Source organism: Somniosus microcephalus, chromosome 10 (assembly GCF_052327205.1).
Source record: "Somniosus microcephalus isolate GS21.2 chromosome 10, FLI_Smic_1.0, whole genome shotgun sequence".
NCBI classification, from domain to species: Eukaryota; Metazoa; Chordata; class Chondrichthyes; order Squaliformes; family Somniosidae; genus Somniosus; species Somniosus microcephalus.
Genome location: NC_140996.1, coordinates 51,853,074 through 51,870,634, shown reverse-complemented (window position 1 = coordinate 51,870,634; position 17,561 = coordinate 51,853,074).

Sequence of the window (17,561 nt, the reverse complement as noted above, 5' to 3'; positions counted from 1 at the left end):
CAGTTTCGCGCCTAAAAAATAACCGACATCAACACCAGCAGCAACTCCAGAAAAGGAGGACTGAGTCTGAGGGACATTCCGCGGCCGTGATGGAGATTGGAAATTCCGGGAAGCTCCTCTACATTACAGTTTCCCTCGCAGGCCGGCGCTTGTTATGCGACACCGGGGCGCAGTGTAGCATCCTTCCTGCCTCAGCACTCGATATTCAGTCTGGGAGGCACGGCCTCTCCCTCAAGGCAGCTAATGGCGGGGCCATTTGTACCTTTGGCAAATGGCAGATCCAGGTGTGCTTCGGCGGGCAACGGTTTCAGTGGGAATTTATTACAGCCAAGGTTTCGCAAGCCATTCTCGGCGCGGATTTCTTATGTGCCAACAGCTTCTTGGTGGATGTAAGAAATTGTCGATTGGTCAACGCGGCCACCTTCCACTCCATCCCTTGCTTCCGCAGTTCCGCAACGTTGCACACTGTCTCCTGCGCGTTGTCCTCGCCGGACGAGTTCACTCGCCTATTAGGAGCTGACCAAGCCCACTTTCTCCTCCTCGGTCACTAAGCATGGTGTCGAGCACCACATTACTATGACTGGCTCTCCGGTTTATGCGTGAACTCGGCGCCTGGAACCCGGCAAGCTCGCGGCTGCGAAGGCAGAGTTTGCCACGATGGAACGGCTGGGGATTATTCGCCGGTCGAATAGTCCCTGGTCCTCAACTCTCCACATCGTCCCGAAGCCCGGCGGTGGATGGCGGCCATGCGGGGACTACCGACACCTTAATGACGCCACTACTCCCGATCGGTACCCGATCCCGCATATACAGGATTTCTCCACCCATTTGGCGGGAAACGCAAACTTCTCCAAGGTCGACCTCGTCCGTGGCTACCACCAGGTTCCCGTACACCCGCAGGGTGTCCAGAAAATGGCTGTCATCACTCCCTTTGGACTGTTCGAGTTTCTACGGATGCCATTTGGGCTCAAGAATGCCGCACAGGCTTTTCAACGACTAATGGACTCGGTCCTGCGGGATCGTCCCTTTTTATTTGTCTACCTTGACGACATCCTGATAGCCAGCTCTACCAAAGAGGAACACGTCTGCCATCTCTGCAACCTCTTTCGGCGCCTCAGCCAACATGGCCTCATAATCAACCCGGCCAAGTGTCAGTTCGGCCTACAACAGATTGGCTTCTTGGGCCACCGCTTTACTTCGGAGGGCGCAATTCCGCTGCAGTCAAAGGTCGAAGCAATTATGGCATTCCCAAGGCCGCAGTCCACCAAGGCTCTTCAAGAATTCCTGGGCATGGTGAATTTCTACCACCGCTTTGTGCCCAAGGCAGCACGACTCATGCAGCCCCTCTATGAGGCCCTCAAAGGCAAGGCCAGAAAGGATACAATAGCCTGGACGGTCGAAATGGACAACGCTTTCGACAACACAAAAACCGCTCTAGCCAATGCAACTATGTTGGCGCACCCTCTGCCAGGTGCCACCATCGCCCTTACCACCGACGCTTCCGACTATGCCATAGCTGCTGTGCAGGAACAGTGGGTCAATGGGACATGGCAACCACTGGCATGTTTCAGCAGCCATCCCGCCCGCTGTTCAACAACATCCACTCCAAGAATACAGGAGTCGCTCTGACAGGCTTGTCAGACATCGTAGTCGATTGACTTTTACTGTTAAAGACAATTCTGGGGGGGCGCATGTGGCGGAGCCACCAGGGGGACTCTGATCCAATGTATATAATTATTTTGAACAAATTATTAGCTACAGAATGAATCTGTATCTTTGTTCATATCATTGCATGTACATAGCGCAGTCCCTTTAAGAATGAGACCAAACGCGATGACGTCATCACATTGATCACGTGATCCTCCAGCGGCGGGAAAAACGTGATGACGTCATGACGTCAGGCTGGGGAGCCACCCTAGCCAGTCCTCGTGGAGCCAGGAAAGAGTACGGACTTGTAATGTAGTTCTCCTGTGTTTTCGTTTTAAACTCTGTTGATTAGTATTAAACATCCTTTGTTTGATAGACTGACTCGACCTCAGTCCTTTAGTTAGGAATCTAGCCATTCCTACAATATAGTAAAAACCATACCAACAAGACTTGAAGATATAACTTCAATAGATCACACCAAGCAATTGCATTGTGTTTGTATTAAACTTGAAGCAGAACGGAGTCGAAATGTCTGCTAATAAGCAGTTAAGCCAATATTAAGAATTGAATGGAAAGCATTTTATAAGAATGACATCAAAGAAAAACCATAGCTGTCATTGTTTTTATGATGGTTTTTGGAACACCTAAAGGTAGAGAAATAATTATGCATGCAATAGTTGAATTGATAGTAAATAGAAATCATTCAAAAGAGGTATCAATAAAGACAATTAGCTGACATCAGCAGAGAACATCAAAGAAGAAACCAATGCCAAAAGGATATAAAAATAAGACCTTTTTAACAGAAAAGTCAGAACACGCTGAACGGGCAGGGCGTTTCTCAACTTTCTAGAGGCATCTCTGTAAGTCTTTAACTATGACTCTCGGGAAGTCAGATTGATTTTTGGTGGATGTTCTGGATTTAGAAATAAGTAAGAAATAAGAAATGTAATGAAGTAAAGATTTGAGAATAAGGATCTCTGAGAAATAAGAAATGTAAGCTAACTGTATTTTGAATTATTAATGTTGTGACTGATTCAACAGATGTTAACTGAATGTCGGCTCATAAATAAAACTATAGGGCCTAGAAATTGGGTTCTGGCGCAGCAACGGCTTTAGCGCCGGAAGTTAGTGCCGGAGCTAAGTCGCGCTGGTCGGGCCCAAAATTCAGTACTTCTGCGCCCAAACGGCTGCCGGCGCTGCTGAAAGCTGTTAGCGCCTGAAACCTGGCGCTATGCGCTGAATTTCGGTGCTATCCCGGCGCTGCGGCGCCCGCTGCGGTGCGGCAGGTTCGGGAAGTGCAGGCCTCCTCCTTCCCTTAAGGAGGAGCTGCCTGCACCCGGCCGCGGCCCGCGATAATCTTATTAAAAATGAGCCCGGCACCTCGGACAAGTGCCGGGCTTGCTTATGTTCCGGGGGGGGGGGGGGAAGTCCGGGGAGTGTGCTGCGGCCAGGCGGGCGGCGGGAAAGCGGCCGGCCGCCGCGGGGCCTTTAATGCGCCGGCGCAAACTTGTGCAAGGCACCTCTGCCAGAACGTTGCTTGCGGCTGCCACGGGCGAGGCGGCCGCAAGTCAATTTCCCAGTTCGGGCGGGTTACCATGGCAACCGGGACGCTGCGCACACCGATGACGTCATCGGTGCCGGCGCAGCGCTACCGGTCTACCGCGGCGGAAGGGCCCCAGGCAATTTAGGCGCCGGCACCAATTGCAGCGCTAGGCCCTCTAGCGCCGCAAAATCGGCGCTAAGGGCACTGAATTTCTAGGCCTATATTTTTAGATAGTCTCAAAAAGTGAATCTGTATAGACTCGCGAACCCACAAATTCTGTACACTCTTTTGTAAGGAGTTGCGGAATTCTGGGGGTATTCCGGACCCTTATAATATCCGGATGGTTACAGTCTAGTTCAACTTATTAAAAGTACTATCTGGAGGACGGTAACATCTTCAGTCGTTCTGTTCCTTTGGGGAGAGATAGCCTGAACCTTTAGACCCATTTAAGCGTCTTATGGAATTCGGCTATCTCTAACTTAAGTTGAAGGTGAACGCCTGGGGAATACGCCTGATCTGGGGTAGCCCAAAAGGGCTAGGACTGTAATTATCCCTTCATATATACATGTCTTGCTCTGAATATTGCAATTATGGTTTGTACTGATCTGGTGCTTTACATCCACCATATTCTATATTTACATCATATTTGTGTGATGGTATAAAATATTATTATATGATAGAAATATCCGCTAGCACTTTCTGTGGGGGTTCTCCTGATTGTCCAATGTAACGTTGGTGGAAACCCTGGAGAAATGGCGTATCAGCCATTTACTCCATTTCTCTGGGAGTTGGAGGTGTCGCCTTCTCTGTTGGAGGTGCCGCCTTTCGGTTGAGACTTCAAACCGAGATCTCGTCTGCCCTCTCAGGTGGACGTAAAAGATTCCACAACACTATTTGAAGACGACCAGGCTGGGTTTTCCGAGTGTCCTGGCTAATATTTATCCCTCAACCAACAGCACGACAACAGATTATCTGGTCCTTTATCTCATTGCTGTGTGTGGGACCTTGCTCTGCACAAATTGGCTGCTGCATTTCACTACATTACCACATGACTAAACTTCAAAGGTAAAGCAGTTTGGGACATCCTGAGGTCATAAAAGGTGCAGTATTACTGCAAATTATTTGTTTATTTCTCTGGGGTTTCTACTAATCTTCCAATGATGTTACTGGTGTAAATGTTCATACAGCACTTTAACAATTTGACAATTTAACAATTTAACAATTTGCATGGACAAATTGGCATCCATCACTGTGTTTGGAACTCTCTGTAGTGATGATTGGAACATCATGTGCTGTTTACCTGTGAACACCCTTTGTAGACTACTCAATTCAAGTTATTATGGCTGTAGCATTAGCAAAATGTAAAGAGGACTCCACTTAGGTATTGCTAGGAAGCAGAGGCCAGTACTGTTGACATTTCATGGCCCCCAACTTTCTAAGTCAGCTGCTGAATCAAAAATAGAGGCATTGTGCTCCAAATGCAAGGTTAATCAGATGAGGGGAAGTGCCCCCCATCAGTTTGACCAGTTTTTACTGCTGCGGCCCTGTTTTTCTTTGGCCTTACTTCATTTCACCTTTTTTTTTAATGAGTGTCAATTTATTCTGTTAATCCAAATAAATGGCATTTAAATTAATGATCACCATGTGCAAGAATTTGAAGTAGAACTGGTTTGAGGTGTCACTGGCTTAAAGCCACCAAACTGTTGTGCCAATTAATTTACTTTTTGAGAAGTTTACTCACAAAAGAAATCCAGTTCAGAAGCATTGAAGCATGCTTGTGTTTGTTTGATATGGACATTTTTGGCACCAAATTGTATCCAGAGACTTGAGCACAAGAATCTAGGCTGACACTCCAGTGCAGTACTGTGGGAGTGCTGCACTGTCAGAGCTGCCGTCTTTTGGATGAGACATTAAACTGAGGCCCTGTCTGCTCTCTCAGGTGGACGTAAAAGATCCCATGGCACTATTTTGAAGAAGAGTAGGGGAGTTATCCCTGTGCCCTGTGAAATATCATCCCTCAATCAACCTAACAAAAACAGATTATCTGGTCATTATCACATTGCTCTTTGTGGGAGCTTGCTCTGCGCAAATTGGCTGCCACGTTTCCTATATTACAACAGTGACTACACTTCAAAAAGTACTTAATTGGCTGTAAAGCACTTTGGGATGTCCGGTGGTCATGAAAGTTGCTATATAAATGCAGTCATTCTTTCTTTTCTGAGGGCTTCCGAGCTGACTCCACACCTTTACTGCATCAGTTCATTAGCATATATTACCATCCTATTTAAATGTCATACACGGTTGGCAGGCATCCGTGTAAATTGCACTTTGGAGACAAACATAAAACAATGCACCAAGCAGCATGTCCAGAATGCAACCCCACAGAATTTGTAGCATACGTAAGAATTCCTAGGAACAAAAAAAGACCTATAAGTCCATTTGTTTTAACACATCAACCCAACTGACCACCCACTTTTAAGCCTTCAAATCCTTGGGGTTGATTTTCATCTTGCTGCTACCCGGTTTGCATGGGAAACAGAACCAGCAACTTACCACTGGTTGACTGCCCATCCTGATTTTTGGGTGAACCTCAACTTAGATGGCCAGAGCTCCCACCGGAAGCAAGCAGGGACCTAATGAATATATGCTAATTGGGGTCAGATGACAGAATTGGGACACCCAATGCCATTTTTGTTGCTGCCCATATTGCTACCACCAGTTAAGGATCCCGCCCAGAAATGCTGGGTAGTTCAAGTCGGGAGTGGATCATTGCCAGTGATATTTAAAAGGATCCTCAGCTGCTCCAGTAAAATACGGGAACACTTTGGGAGACATTTTGCTCGTCGACTTTTTCCGACTGAATGAATTTCAAAGTGCTTGTCGTAGCTGTTGAATGTTCTGAACATTTAAGAAGCTTCTGACAACATTCTTCATGGAGGGTCTTCTGACAATTCCACTCTGGCCAGAGTTGGAGGAAGAGGAGCAGCACCAGGAGGCAGGATCAAACAGAGCTGCAGCTACAGGGAAAGCAAATAAAATAAGCTGTGCCTGCAGAAATCCTTCCCCTCAGCAGAGTTTTTGGGCCCAGGACAACGTACCTAGGGTTCTCTGAGGAGCAGTGCATAAGGAGACTGCGCTTCTCACGGGAGGCTGTCACAGAGTTGTGTTGCCTCCTGCAACAAGACCTGCAACCCACTGCTGCAATTAGCACAGTATTGCCTCTTGCACTCAAAGTCACTGCAGCCATCAATTTCTTTGGCTTCTTCTAGGGGATGTCAGTAACATCAGTTAGTCTGCAGTTCATACTTGCGTCTAGCAGGTCGTCGTTGTCGTACGTGTCTTCACACTGTTCCCTTTGGGGAACTGTATGAAGTGGTGGAAGGATTTCTGGCCGCGATTAGCGCTCCTTCCGTGACTGTAACCATCTTCGTACCAGCCATTAGGGTGGTCCTATGGCGGGAGGGTTTTACGGGCTTCCACAACCCATACAAGGGGGGGGCCACCCACACCCACGGACGCAAGTATCCCGCTGGATGTCAACCCAGAATTTAGAGCCGGAGCTCCGACTCCACTTGCCGGGACTGTCTGGAGCGGGGTTCAAAACCCTACGCCTTCTGGCCCAGCGGCGGGGATGCTACCGCTACGCCAAAGGCCCACTCCTGTCTAGCAGGTAACTGATGCCATGTTTCCCAGAGCAAATATTTTCATCACTTTTCACATGGAGAACTGAAAGCAACAAGTCTGGGATTTGCACTGATTTCAGCTTCCCTCAAACCCAGTGGGTCACTGACTGTACCCATATCACCCTGCAAGCGTCTTCACACCACCCAGCTGCCTTCATGACTTGCAAGGGCTTCGATTCAATGAACGTGAGATCACCAGCAGTGCATCATGCAGGTCTTTGTCTGCTTTTCCGGCAACTGCCATGATGCTTTTATATTGCAGCAGTCCTCCAACCTCCAATCTTTGCCCTGCTCAAAAAGTGAGAGGCTGGATGCTTGGCACCAAGGGATGTCCCCTCCATACTCAGTTTATGATTCATCCCAGGAATGCATTCTCGGTAGCTGAATAATCAGATCCATAGCTTGAGGAGAGCACTCATCGACCAAACCATTGGAGTCTTCAAGCAACAATTCCAATACCTGGACAGATCCGGTGGCCTCCACCAATACACCCAAAGAAGAGTGTCCTCTATGACAGTGGTTTGCTGTATGCTGCATAATTTTGCTATGCAATGGGGACGACACATAGAGCCATCACTGTACAAGTACCTTCAGCATGATGGAGGTGACAATGATGATATAGAGGAAGAAGAGCTCCAAAAGTTTCCTGCAGTCAGATCTCATTAAAGAGCACTTCAGCTAAACAATCCCTCCTCCCCTGCACTAACAGTCATGCCCAACATTTCTCCCAGTCCTTCCCTCCTCAAATAAATTGCTTCTGCCCAAAGCCCAACATTAATAATACTGTGGCTGAGACCACATAGGGACAATAACACAATGTATAGCCAATGCTGTTATATGTACATAAACACAATTCACTTTGTATAGCAATGTTGTGATTTTTACATGCTGGGTTGGGTTATTGGTGCAGGGTCCATTTAAGAGCGTCGGGAACGTGATGACGTCATGACGTCGGTTGCGTGATGATGTCATAGCCCCTGCACGGGGCTGAGCCTTCAGACCTCGTGGAGATTGATTAAAGTAAGACAAGTTTTGTTTTTGCTTGAAGAAAAGTCTCAGCCTGTTGATTTCTGCCGACTCCAACATTGGTGACCCCGCTGCTCTTTTGGACGATTCCAAAGACCTCATCTGAAATGGCGACAAATGCCGTTTCTGTCAAATTACCTGAGTTTTGGGAACAATAGGCTGCCGCTTGGTTCGCCCAGGCCGAGGCTCAATTTGCAATCCGGGACATCACCGCGGACAACACGAGGTACTAATACGTCATCTCTGCTCTCGGCAGCTCCACTGCAGCCAGAGTCGTGAACCTGCTCGAAACCCCCCCCGGAGCTCAACAAATACGGTACGCTGAAGCTGCACCTCTTACGAACTTTCGGACTCACCGAAGCCGAACGCGCACACCGGCTTCTCTCTCTACCCGGGCTGGGCGACTCCAAGCCCTCGGAGCTGATGGACCACATGCTGGCCCTCCTGGGCACACACACACCATGCTTCCTCTTCAAGGAACTGTTCCTTCAACAGCTGCCAGGTCAGGTACGGTCGGCTTTAGCCAACTCCTCCACTACCGATTTCCGCGACCTGGCCAAGGAGGCCGACAAATTTTTCTCTGCCGGGCAACAGTACTGCGCGGCCACGCGGAGCCCGGCCCCCACTGATACAGCCCAACGGCGGCAACCCTCAAGCCTCTGCTTCTACCATGCGCAGTCCAGCCCCAAAGCCAGGAAGTGCCGGCCCCCATGTAGTTTTCCCACGTCGAAGCAAACTAAAGACCACTCGTTGGCTGCCATGGCTGTCGGCCGTTCAGGCAGTTTGTTGTTTATTACAGACACCGACTCCGGACATCATTTCCTTTGCAACACGGGCGCCCAAGTGAGCGTCCTGCCCGCGTCAACCATAGACATTCATGGGGGAACCATGGCCCCGTCCTCGAAGCTGCCAACGGCAGTTCCATCTGCACCTTCGGGAAACGGAACGTGGCGATTTTGTTTGGGCGGGCAACGGTTCACCTGGGACTTTGTCACAGCAAAAGTGTCCACCCCCCTTCTCAGCGCTGACTTCCTCTGCACTAATGGCCTTTTGGTGGATGTCAAGAACCGACGTCTCATCAACGCTGAAACCTTCAGCTCACTCCCATGTTCCCTCAGCGGGTCCAGCATGACGCAGTTGTCCAGTGCACTCTCGGCCTCCGACGAGTTTTCCCGCCTCCTCACCCAGTTCCCGGACCTTACGAAACCCATGTTCTCGTCCGCTGCCACCAAACACGGGGTAGAACATCATATTCCGACCACTGGTCCGCCCGTCTATGCCCGCGCTCGGCGCCTCGACCCGGGGAAGCTCGCCATCGCCAAAGCCGAGTTCGACACCATGGAGCGCCTCGGCATCATCCGCCGGTCGAACAGTCCGTGGGCTTCTCCCCTCCACATCGCCCCGAAACCAGGTGGTGGGTGGTGCCCGTGCAGAGACTACCGGCGCCTCAACGACACGATGACCACCGACCGCTATCCGATTCCACACATCCAGGACTTTTCCGCCCGCCTGGCCGGGAAAGTGGTATTCTCGAAAGTGGACCTCGTCCAGGGTTATCACCAGGTCCCCGTCCGGCCGCAGGACATCCCGAAAACCGCGGTGAGCACCCTGTTCGGGCTATTCGAATTTCTCCGCATGCAATTCGGCCTCAAAAACGCCGCACAGGCTTTTCAACACCTTATGGACACCATGCTACGGGACCTGACGTTCTTGTTCGTATACCTGGACGACATCCTCATCGCCAGCGCCTCCAGGATGGAACATGTGTCCCACCTCCGGAATCTTTTCGAACGACTCAGCCAACACGGCCTAATCGTCAACCCAGCCAAGTGCCAGTTCGGGCTGTCCTCAATCGACTTTCTCGGGCACCGCATCACGAAGGACGGGGTGGTGCCACTCGAAAGTGGAGGCCGTGATGGACTTCCCGCGACCCATTACTGTTAAGGCCCTGCAGGAGTTTTTGGGCATGGTGAACTTTTACCATCGTTTCGTCCCCCGAGCAGCCCAGCTTATGTGACCCCTTTACGAGGCCCTCAAAGGCAAGCCCGACAAACTCGCCGTCAACTGGTCTGATGAGATGGCCGATTCTTTCACAGACACGAAAAGGGCCCTGGCTAACGCGACCATGCTGGCGCATCCATTGCCCGATGCGCCGATCGCTCTCACCAACAACGCCTCGGACTATGCGGTCGGCGCCGTCCACAAACAGTCAGTCAATGGCACCTGGCAGCCGCTCGCCTTCTTCAGCCGACAGCTCCGCCCCAATGAGCGGAAGTACAGTACCTTTGATCGCGAGCTTCTCGGCCTCTACCTCGCCGTCCGACACTTCCGTTTCCTGCTGGAGGCACACCCATTCACGGCATTCGTGGACCACAAGCCATTGACCTTCACCATGGTCAAAACCTCCGAGCCATGGTCGGCCCGTCAGCAAAACCAGTTGGCCTTCATCTCGGAGTTTACAATGGACATCCAGCATTTGGCTGGGAACGATGACCCCGTCGTCGACTGTTTCTCCCGAGCCGTCGCCAGCGCCGTGCACCTCGGCATCGACTACACCCGCATGGCGGCCGACCAGGCCTCCGACCCGGACGTCCAGGCCTACAGGACGGCGGTCATGGGCCTTCAACTAGCAGAAGTCGCGTTCGACGCCGCCGGCACCACACTCCTGTGCGACGTCTCCATTGGGCAGCCACGTCCCGTTGTGCCCGAAGGGTAGAGACGGCAAGTATTCGACACCGTCCATAATCTTTCCCACCCAGGCAGGAAGCCATCGCAGAAGCTGGTGGCGGCCAAGCTCGTCTGGCACGGGCTTAGGAAAGACGTTCGCGACTGGGCCAGCACTTGCGTGGTATGCCAACACTCGAAAGTACATCGCCATACTAAGGACCCGTTGGCGCCTTTCGCAGTGCCCGAGAGGCGGTTCAACCACGTTAATGTGGACATGGTGGGGCCCCTACCGCCCTCCAGCGGGTTCACCCACCTCCTCACAATGGTCGACAGAACCACCTGATGGCCGGAAGCCATCTCGCTGTCTTCAACGACAGCCGCCGATGTGGCTCGGGCGTTCATCAGCACTTGGGTCGCCCGGTTCGGCGCCCCATCTGACATTTCCTCCGACCGGGGGCCCCAGTTCATGTCAGAGCTCTGGAACGCTGTTGCCCGAGGCCTCGGGTTGAAACTCCACCGCACCACAGCTTATCACCCTTAGGTTAACGGGCTGTGCGAACGGTTTCATCGCTCCATGAAGGCCGCGCTCCGAGCCAGCCTCCGGGACGATGGCTGGATCGACAGACTCCCGTGGGGCATGCTGGGTCTCAGGTCCGCTCCCAAGGAGGACCTCCAATCCTCATCCGCCGAGCTCATCTACGGACAGCCGCTGCGTGTTCGCGGGGATTTCATCCCCAACACAACGGAACCTTGGTCCGCAGCCCGTCAGTGGTCCAACCTTCTGGACAACGCCAAGGTTTTCGCTCCAGTGCCCACGTCGCAGCACGGCCTCCTGCAGTCCCACTTTCCGCTCGACCCTCGTGCGGCGGAGTACGTTTCCGTCCGCCACGACGCCCACCGGGGACCTCTTCAGCCACCCTTCGATGGACCATTCCGTGTCCTGGAAACCAGGGATAAGACCTTCGTCGTTGATGTTGGCGGTAAGCTGGACTGCATTTCCGCGGACCGTCTCAAGCCGGCCCACCTGGATCTGGACCGACCCATTGAGTTGGCACAGCCCCCGAGACGGGGCCGACCTCCGGTTTCCACACCCTCAATCCAACACCGAGCGCCCGAGGTCCCTCCGACGAACCCCCCGGGCCCCACCCCGGAATTGAGGAGCCGCTCCAGCCGTTTGATCCTGCCCCCCCAACGACTGACATTGCCAGTACTAGTCAATTCTGAGGGGACGTATGTGGCAGAGACCACATAGGGACAATAACACAATGTATAGCCAATGCTGTTATATGTACCTAAACACAATTCATTTTGTATAGCAATGTTGTGATTTGTACATGCTGGGTTGGGTTGTTGGTGCAGGGTCCCTTTAAGAGCATCGGGAAAGTGATGACGTCATGACGTCGGTTGCTTGATGACATCATAGCCCCTGCACGGGGCTGAGCCTTCAGACCTCGTGGAGATTGATTAAAGTAAGACACGTTTTGTTTTTGCTTAAAGAAAAGTCTCAGCCTGTTGATTTCTGTTGACTCCAACAATCCTGTCAATATTGCCGATCACCAGCTAGTACAGGAACACTCTATACACACAAATGCTGGGAAGTTCCTTGGGCTCTTGATTGGCCAATGTAACTTTAGTAGACACTTTTGTGTATCTATTCATTCCCCGATCTTCCATTGAAGTTATGGCAGCTGATCTGAACAACCCCTGAGCAATTCCCGCTGAAAGATTTTAAAAAAGAATTTGCATTTTACTGGCTTATGCAAATGCCTACACATTAAATATCACCCTACTATGAGCCCCTAATGCCTGTCATAAGTGCTCCCTTACTAACTCTGGTGATTCTACTAATGGCCCCCCAGTGGTTACAGCATCGAAGGTGGAAGGTTGCTGTGGCTCAGTAAAGGTTTATGAGATGTACAGTATCAGGTACAGTAGCATAATGGTTATGTTACTAGACTAGTAATCCAAAGGCCTGGACTAATAATGCGGACACGTGAGTTCAAATACCAACATGGCAGTTTGTGAATTTGAATTCAGTTAATTAAATAAAATCTGGAATTAAAATGCTAGTTTCAGTAATGGTGACCATAAAACTATTGGATTGTTGTAAAAAAACAACTGGTTCACTAATATCCTTTAGGGAAGGAAACCTGTCCTTCTTACCTGGCCTGGCCTATATATGACTCCAGACCCACAACAATGTGGTTGACTCTTAACTGCCCTCAGTTGTATCAAACTGCTACAAAAAAATACAGTGAGAATAAAACCAGGTAGAACACTGGGCTTCGACTTATGCATCAGATTCGGACACATCAAATCCAGCCCAGTTAACCCTACAAAGTCCTCCTTGCAATCTGAGGGCTTGTGGCAAAATTGGGAGCGCTGTCCCACAGACTAGTCAAGCAGCCTGACATAATCATACTCACAGAATCATACTATCAGTGTCCAAGACCTCTCCATCATCATCCCTGGGTATGTCCTCTCCCACTAGCAGGAAAGACTCACTGGAGGTGGTGGCACTGTGGTATATAGTTGGGAGGGAGTAGCCCAGAGAGTCCTCAACATTGACTCCGGACCCCATGAAGCCTCATGACATGGGTAAGGATACCTCCTGTTAATTACCACCTATCGCCCTCCCTCCCTCATGTTCCATTCTCATTGCATGACTGCTCCTACTGATGTGTTGCAGTTCAGCACTTCCACTGACCTATGGAAGAGCAGACTGTATCATCCCGATCCATTCACTCTCCCAGCCTGTTGATGCAAAGTTGATGGCTGAGTCCAGAGCCTGTACGGCCTGAGTATGAGCATCCCTGAGAGATGTTATTATAAGTGCCAGTGACTACAGCAGGAAGAGCCCAGTTGCAGCATCCATTGACATGATCATACATTCTATGCTTAACTGCCATGCACGAGAACTGTATGTCATAAGATACCGATTTGCATTTAACTGTTGCCAAAACCAACAATTCGTAGATTGGCGATCAAATTTTTACTGCTGCTCCTTTCCGGCCAATCAGGAAATTTAAATTTCACACTTTGCTTCCTTTTCATCTTCTAACCTTTCAGAATTGTCTTGAAATCTTCATATTTGGGATAACAAAGTATGGCCTTATGTACCTTTACTAAAGGTATCTCACCTAAACAAACTAACCATTAGTGATCAACCAAGATGATCAATTCTGTAACATGGATCTTTTCCAAGGACCCTTTCAAAAGGATTGACACGTGTCTGAAACCATAATTGCTTCATTTTAATTAGTTTGACAAAGAATGGTATTCCAATTAAGTGTTATACATCTTTTTGCTTAAGCCCTAGTTGAAGATGGCACTCAGCATTAATTGGAATCATCTGATAATTCAAGGATGTAGGAATACAATGTCTAACAAGAATCTTTCAGAATTCAAGAATTAACCCTTTTAGATTTTCCAGAATCCCCATAGTGTGGTTTAGAATGGCCATTTTTCTTAATTACATCACAGACTGATGATCAACTGCACTCATACTGGTGACCGTGCCTTCTGTTGCCTAGGCCCGAAGCTCTGGAATTCCCTGCCTAAACCTCTCTGCCTTTCTACCTCTCTTTCCTCCTTTAAGGCGCTCCTTAAAACCTACCACTTTCATACCCTAATTTCTACTTATATGGCTCGGTGTCAAATTTTTGTTTTGTAATACTTCTGTGAAGCGCCTTGGGACGTTTTACTACGTTAAAGGTGCTACATAAATGCAAGTTGTTGTTGTTGTATTCTTCATTGATTCACCTCAGCTTACTATATCCCATTTCATACAATGAGTGTTTTAGAATATCTTCTTTGCTTTTCCTATAGTTCAGCTTAGTTGATTATATTTTGTAATTTTGAGGTTAGGAAATCAGTCTATCAAGGAATCTGTGTTCTCAGTTGCTTATTCTTCTGCTGAAAACAATGGGAGCACAAGTGCACATATGAATGTCAGGCATGAAGCCTGGGGTGAGCTGTGTTTGTCATGCACTCATTAGCAGTCGGAAGGTGCCTGAGGGCATTTAGTATAAATTGCAATCTTTCCTTTCTCAGCCAGATGCTAATACATTTCTCCCTTAGCTACAGGAGGTTACTGCTCTGGAACTATCTCTAAGAATGTCAGAGGAAGCCCCAGGGCTTATGCATTGAGAAACCCAGGACAAACGCAAATCTGTCTGACTGACTGTAATCCCAGATTTCCCTTCCCTCTGTGCCCAGTGTGTGACTGTGCCACCAGCACACGGGAACAGAATTCCAGCCTGTGGTTGTTTACTCTGAGTCTCATAGACATCAAACTATTTACCATAATCACAGAGGTGTCTCAATTTCAGTTTATGCTCAGGTAGGGAATTTTTGAGATAACTACTGTGAATTCTGATTCTCTATGCATTATGGCCAGATCTTCTTGTTTTTCTTCATACTCTAATTTAACTCTTAACATTTGTTTGAACTCTTCCTTTTTATAAATATATAAGGGCCGATTTTCCTGACCTCTCCATGCAGCACTAGACAGGGGCAGTGCACTGTGCTGCTCCTGCTCAGTGTCAGGATTTCCTGGAGCTGCATGTCAGGCCTCAGACACCAGGACCTTCTACAAAAGCAAAATACTGCAGATGCTGGAAATCTGAAATAAAAACAGAAAATGCTGTAAATACTCAGCAGGTCAGGCAGCATCTTTGGAGAGAGAAACAGAGTTAACAGTTCAGGTCGCTGACCCTTCGTCAGAAGTGAGAAAAGTTGGAGATGGAACAGGTTTTTAAGCAAGAGTAGGGGGCAGGGAAAGGGAGGAGGGGAGGAAAGAACAAAAGGGGAGGTCTGTGATAGGATGGAAGGCAGCAGAGATTAAGAGACAAAAGGGATGATGGTGCGAGGCAAAAGGAGATGGTAATGGGGCAAGTTAAGAAACAAAAGATTGTGCTAGATGAAGTGTAAATGGCAATGGCTGAATGATCGACAGCTGCCATGTGAGAGAGAGAAAAAAATGGAAAAAAAAGATAGGGGCAGAGGTTATGGTCTGAAATTGTTGAACTCGATGTTGAGCCCAGAAGATTTTAAATTGCCTAATCGAAAGATGAGATGTTGTTCCTCAAGCTTACATTGAGCTTCATTGGAACAGTGTAAGAGGCTGAAGACGGAGAGGTCAGAGTGGGAGCAGAGCGGAGAATTAAAGTGACAGGCGACCAGAAGCTCGGGGTCACCCTTACAGACTGAACGGAGGTGGTCTGCAAAGCGGTCACCCAATCTGTGTTTGGTCTCCCCAGTGTAGAAGAGACCTCATCGTGACCAGTGAATAGAGTATACTAAATTGCAAGAAGTACAAGTAAATTGCTGTTTCACCTGGAGGGAGTGTTTGGAGCCCTGGACAGTGGGGAAGGGAGGAGGTAAAAGGGCATGTGTTCCATCTCCTGCATTTGCACGTGAAGGTGCCGGGTGAAGGGGAAGGGGTGTTGGAGGTGATAGAGGAGTGGACCAGGTTGTCGCAGAGGGAGCGGTCCCTTCGGAATGCTGAAAGGGAAGGTGAGGGAAAGATGTGTTTGGTGGTGGTGTCGGAAATGGCAGAGGATGATCCGTTGAATGTGAAGGCTGGTGGGGTGCAAGGTGAGGACAAGGGGAACCCTATCATGGTTGCGGGAGGGAGGGGAAGGGTTGAGAGCAGAAGTGCGGGAAATAAAACGGACACGGTCAAGGGCCATGTCAACCACAATAGAGGGGAATCCTCGGTTGAAGAAAAAGGAAGACATGTCGGAAGCATTAGCATGAAGGTGGCATCGTCAGAGCAGATGCGGCGGAGATGGAGAAACTGGCAGAATGGAATAGAGTCCTTACAGGAAGTGGGGTGGGAGGAAGTGTGGTCCAGGTAGCTGTGGGAGTCAGTGGGCTTATAGTAAATGTTTATCAATAGCCTATCCCCAGAGATGGAGACAGAGAAGTCGAACTTACAAAGAGAACCTTCTGATGGCATAATATATAATTGTAGCCGGGGGGGGGCACTGACATTCCCAATCTGTACACCACCACCCCACCCCCCACCACCCCTGCCGCCCCCGAGCTGGTCACGTACACTTCTGCATGTGGCCTCTTCTATTTTGGTACTCTTCAGGTGTGACCCCCCCACCCCAACCCAGGCTTCAAAGCCCCACCTTTTTATGGCCCCACAACCTACCTCCATGAACTTCAGCTGGGTTAGTGGCAGCAGTCGCAGGCAAATGCATCCCGGCAAATACATTGGGAAGAGCCTAAGCTACAAGCAGATGCTGGGGCAGCTGAGAATGTTTACACTGGAAAAAATGCTCAGCTGACACTTTTGTGAAGTTTCTCAGGGGTTATAAATAAATGGAACCGTAATAAATTGTTTGACATTACCACAAATTTGAAACTAGGGGGAACAGACTCAAGCTCAGAAGGTGAGCAGACAGTTCTGAATTATTTATATCCACACAACTATTTTGCACACATACAGCAGGCAAGAGCAGGAAAAAAATATGTTAATGCCCCAATGGGGTTTGTTGTGTCGGCTCAGGAACTGCTCCAAAATGTCAGCACAAATTCAGCTTATATCAGCTGTGGGGAAAGATTTGTGGTGCAGCAGATGTTATATACGACTGCTGTATCTGCTGTGGTGTCATTTTGCCATTTAGTTTTCTAGCTTGCATCAGTTATTCTGAATCAGAACTGATTAACTGGCGCAGGACAAGTTTGCAATTTTTTAATATCTCATTTTCTTTTCATTATTTTGCCATAATTAAACTTGCTGAGCAAGCTAGTTTATTAGTGAGCTTCTTGGATGATTACATCATCAGATTTCCACTTCCTGCATTCTGTGTCCCAGATATGCCTCTTCTCAAAAATTCAGTCTCTAAAAGCAGTGCTGTCCCCTGTTTTTCTCCCTTAAGGAGACATCCTACTGCTACCGAGTAAGAGTGTTATACGTAATGCAAACTTGATTATTCAATTGGCACATACATGTTGAGATGAGAAGACCCACTTAAAAAAAA